Raw genomic sequence first — 5,000 nt, 5'->3', positions numbered from 1 at the left:
GGCACCCTGCTACGCAGCAGGACCAAGGACAGAGCCCGGGATGGGGAGGCTGCCCTCCCCGGGCCCCCAGGGGCCCCGGCCGAAGCTCCTGAACTCAGCCCGGCAAGGGGAGGCTTCCTGGGCACAACGGAGCCCCGTTTCAGGCCTTTGGCAGTGCGGCAGGCCGAGGGACAGGGCCCGGGGCCGTAGCACCCGACCCGGGGGCCCCGCCGGGCCCCTGGACCCGGCCTGGGCTCCCGAGCCCGGAGGCGCAGGGGAAGCCTCCCCGGGCCCTCCGGACCCCGTCCCGGGCACCCTGCCACGCAGCAGGACCAAGGACAGAGCCCGGGATGGGGAGGCCGCCCTCCCCGGGCCCCCAGGGGCCCCGGCCGGAGCTGCTGAACTCAGCCGAGCGAGGGGAGGCTCCCCGGGCTCGAAGGAAACCCCGTTCTGGTCCTTTGGCAGTGCGGCAGGCCGGGGGACCGGGCCCAGGGCCGTGGCACCCGACCCGGGGCCCGGCCGGGCCCCTGGACCCCATCCAGGGCTTCCTGCCACGCGGCAGGCCCAGGGACGGATCCGGGGCTGGGGCGGCATCCTGGCATGTCCAGCTGCCGGCTGAGGACCGCTAGGCCGAGGGGGGTGCCAGAATACCTTGTCCCTACCAATCCGGAGGAAAATTACCCCCATTTCTTGTAATCTTAGCACACAAGGTGACAGAGGGGACCCAGGGCGCAAACATGCCCGACCTCCTGGAGCCCTCGCTGGGGTCCGGGAGGCGAATGGCACCCCATCGGGACTTCCAGGGAAGTCCGGCCATCTGGTCACACCATAGGAAAGCATTGCGGGCGACCAGATGGCCGAGGCGAGAGGGGCATCCAGATGGCCGGGACCGAACTGACACCAATCTGCCTGCCCTAGGACTGTAGGGCTCAGGAGCTGCGGGACTGCAGGGCTCGGGGACTGCAGGGCTCCACGGCTGCGGGGCTCCGGGGCTCCAGGGCTCCAGGGCTCCAGGGCTCCAGGGCTCCAGGGCTCCAGGGCTCCAGGGCTCCGGGGCTCCGGGGCTCCGGGGCTTCGGGGCTGCAGGGCTGCAGGGATCCGGGGCTCCGGGGCTGCTGGGCTCCAGGGCTGCTGGGCAGCAGGGCTCCGGGTTTGCAGGGCACATGAGCCATGTAGCCCGTCCCGGGCTCTTCCCAACGCCGCGGGCCGGAGGAGGGAGCCACAAACGCCTGGGAGGTTTTGCCCGGGGCACATCCCATCCGGTCCCGGGGAAGGTTTCTGGGCACACTCTTGCCCCTAGTAATCCGGAGGAAAATTACCCTCCTTTCTTGTAATCCGTGCACGCGAGGTGACAGAGGGGACCCAGGGCGCAAACGTGCCCGACCTCCTGGAGCCCTTGCTGGGGTCCGGGAGGCGAATGGCACCTCATCGGGACTTCCAGGGAAGTGCGGCCATCTAGTCGCCGCCATAGGAAAGCATTGCGGGCGACCAGATGGCCGAGGCGAGAGGGGCGACCAGATGGCCGGGACCGAAATGACGCCCAATCTGCCTGCCCCGGGCCTGTAGGGCTCAGGAGCTGCAGGGCTCTGGGGCTCTGGGGCTCCGGGGCCTCGGGGCCTCGGGGCCTCGGGGCCTCGGGGCTCCGGGCCTCCGGGCCTCAGGGGCTCTGGGGCTGCAGGGGCTCGGGGACTGCAGGGCTCCACGGCTCGGGGTCTGCAGGGCTCCGGGGCTCCGGGGCTCCAGGGCTCCGGGGCTGCTGGGCTTCAGGCCTCAGGGGCTCCAGGGCAGCAGGGCTCCGGGGCTCCAGGGCCCGGGACCCATGGAGCCCGTCCCGGGTACTTTGCCCCTCTGTGGCCCGGGGAAGGGAGCCCCGGATGCCTGGGAGGTGTTACCCAGGCATAGCCCATCTGGTCCCCCTGGCAGAGAACCACCAGCCATGGAGGGGTGTCCGGGCGTACCCTGCCCCTAGTAATCCGGAGGAAAATTACCCCCATTTCTTGTAATCCGTGCACGCGAGGTGACAGAGGGGACCCAGGGCGCAAACGTGCCCGACCTCCTGGAGCCCTTGCTAGGGTCCGGGAGGCGAATGGCACCTCATCGGGACTTCCAGGGAAGTCCGGCCATCTAGTCACCCCCATAGGAAAGCATTGCGGGCGACCAGATGGCCGAGGCGAGAGGGGCGACCAGATGGCCGGGACCGAAATGACGCCCAATCTGCCTGCCCCGGGCCTGTAGGGCTCAGGAGCTGCAGGGCTCTGGGGCTCCGGGGCCTCGGGGCTCCGGGCCTCAGGGGCTCTGGGGCTGCAGGGGCTCGGGGACTGCAGGGCTCCACGGCTCGGGGTCTGCAGGGCTCCGGGGCTCCAGGGCTCCGGGGCTGCTGGGCTTCAGGCCTCAGGGGCTCCAGGGCAGCAGGGCTCCGGGGCTCCAGTGCCCGAGACCCATGGAGCCCGTCCCGGGTACTTTGCCCCTCTGTGGACCGGGGAAGGGAGCCCCGGATGCCTGGGAGGTGTTACCCAGGCATAGCCCATCTGGTCCCCCTGGCAGAGAACCACCAGCCCTGGAGGGGTGTCCGGGCGTACCCTGCCCCTAGTAATCCGGAGGAAAATTACCCCCATTTCTTGTAATCCGTGCACGCGAGTGACAGAGGGGACCCAGGGCGCAAACGTGCCCGACCTCCTGGAGCCCTTGCTAGGGTCCGGGAGGCGAATGGCACCTCATCGGGACTTCCAGGGAAGTCCGGCCATCTAGTCACCCCCATAGGAAAGCATTGCGGGCGACCAGATGGCCGAGGCGAGAGGGGCGACCAGATGGCCGGGACCGAAATGACGCCCAATCTGCCTGCCCCGGGCCTGTAGGGCTCAGGAGCTGCAGGGCTCTGGGGCTCCGGGGCCTCGGGGCCTCGGGGCTCCGGGCCCCCGGGCCTCAGGGGCTCTGGGGCTCTGGGGCTGCAGGGGCTCGGGGACTGCAGGGCTCCACGGCTCGGGGGCTGCAGGGCTCCGGGGCTCCGGGGCTCCGGGGCTCCAGGGCTCCGGGGCTCCGGGGCTCCAGGGCTCCAGGGCTCCGGGGCTGCTGGGCTTCAGGGCTCGGGGGCTCCAGGGCAGCAGGGCTCCGGGGCTCCAGGGCCCGGGACCCATGGAGCCCGTCCCGGGTACTTTGCCCCTCTGTGGCCCGGAGAAGGGAGCCCCGGATGCCTGGGAGGTGTTACCCAGGCATAGCCCATCTGGTCCCCCTGGCAGAGAACCACCAGCCTTGGAGGGGTGTCCGGGCGTACCCTGCCCCTAGTAATCCGGAGGAAAATTACCCCCATTTCTTGTAATCCGTGCACTCGAGGTGACAGAGGGGACCCAGGGCGCAAACGTGCCCGACCTCCTGGAGCCCTTGCTAGGGTCCGGGAGGCGAATGGCACCTCATCGGGACTTCCAGGGAAGTCCGGCCATCTAGTCACCCCCATAGGAAAGCATTGCGGGCGACCAGATGGCCGAGGCGAGAGGGGCGACCAGATGGCCGGGACCGAAATGACGCCCAATCTGCCTGCCCCGGGCCTGTAGGGCTCAGGAGCTGCAGGGCTCTGGGGCTCCGGGGCCTCGGGGCCTCGGGGCTCCGGGCCCCCGGGCCTCAGGGGCTCTGGGGCTCTGGGGCTGCAGGGGCTCGGGGACTGCAGGGCTCCACGGCTCGGGGGCTGCAGGGCTCCGGGGCTCCGGGGCTCCGGGGCTCCGGGGCTCCGGGGCTCCAGGGCTCCAGGGCTCCGGGGCTGCTGGGCTTCAGGGCTCGGGGGCTCCAGGGCAGCAGGGCTCCGGGGCTCCAGGGCCCGGGACCCATGGAGCCCGTCCCGGGTACTTTGCCCCTCTGTGGCCCGGAGAAGGGAGCCCCGGATGCCTGGGAGGTGTTACCCAGGCATAGCCCATCTGGTCCCCCTGGCAGAGAACCACCAGCCTTGGAGGGGTGTCCGGGCGTACCCTGCCCCTAGTAATCCGGAGGAAAATTACCCCCATTTCTTGTAATCCGTGCACTCGAGGTGACAGAGGGGACCCAGGGCGCAAACGTGCCCGACCTCCTGGAGCCCTCTCTGGGATCCGGGAGGCGAATGGCACCTCATCGGGACTTCCAGGGAAGTCCGGCCATCTGGTCGCTCCATAGGAAAGCATTGCGGGCGACCAGATAGCCGAGGCGAGAGGCGCGACCAGATGGCCGGGACCGAAATGACGCCAATCTGCCGGCCCCGAGCCTCTGCGGGAGGGCTCCAGCCTGCCCTTGCAGGGCTTGGGGGCTCCGGGGCTCTGGGACTGCAGGACTCCGGGGCTGCAGGGCTGCAGGGCTGCAGGGCTGCAGGGCTCCGGGGCTCCGCGGCTCTGGGGCTCCGGGGCTCCAGGGCTCGGGGGCTCGGGGACTGCAGGGCTCGGGCTGCAGGGCTCCGGGCCTGCAGGGCTCCCAAGCTCCAACCAGGCCGGGGAGATCAGGGAGTCTGCCCAGGCACAAGGGACCCCTGTCCAGGGCACACGGACCCCCAGGACGCGCCGCCGTTTTCCTCCAATTTTTTTTTCCAAAATTTTGCGGAGTGGCACTCCGCCCAGCCCTACGCAAACTCTCACTACGCAGTGGAAAGCACTTAGCCAGCCATGCCCCCACCTGGCCCGGTCCCCGCTTCTGATCCCAGCCAGGTTGGGGGAGCCTCCCTTGGCCCAATGGACCCCATCACAGGCACCCAGACACTCGCTAGGCCGCAGGAAGTGAGCTCCCGCATCACCGGGTCGCCTAGGGGTGGGCGGAAAACTACTACTACTAGGGGTGCGCGGAAAACTATGCGCCGACAGCGTAGTGGATGATGCCAGCCACACCTGCTCCCCGGGTCGGCCCGGTCCAAGCTTCCGTTACCCTAGCCAGGCCGGGGAGAGCCTCCCCGTTCCCCGGTGGAGCCCCGTCCCCAGCACCCGGACCCTCTGACGGCTTGCAGGACGGGGGGCTCACGCACCCCAGGCCCGGCCGGACGGAGCTCAAGCCCCGGGCCCGGTCCCGGCTACCGA

The 5,000-nt window shown here is 70.1% G+C and overlaps 1 protein-coding gene across 1 annotated transcript in view; it reads left to right on the top strand.

The window, feature by feature from the left end:
- The window catches only part of LOC147723054 (polypeptide N-acetylgalactosaminyltransferase 1), a 436,567-nt gene that overhangs the window by 357,537 nt on the left and 74,030 nt on the right, over positions 1-5,000 (top strand). The window lies entirely within an intron of this gene.

Source organism: Lissotriton vulgaris, chromosome 4_1, assembly GCF_964263255.1.
Source record: "Lissotriton vulgaris chromosome 4_1, aLisVul1.2, whole genome shotgun sequence".
NCBI classification, from domain to species: domain Eukaryota; kingdom Metazoa; phylum Chordata; class Amphibia; order Caudata; family Salamandridae; genus Lissotriton; species Lissotriton vulgaris.
The sequence above is the reverse complement of the archived record's forward strand: the minus strand, read 5'-3'. Positions and strand labels throughout refer to the sequence as shown.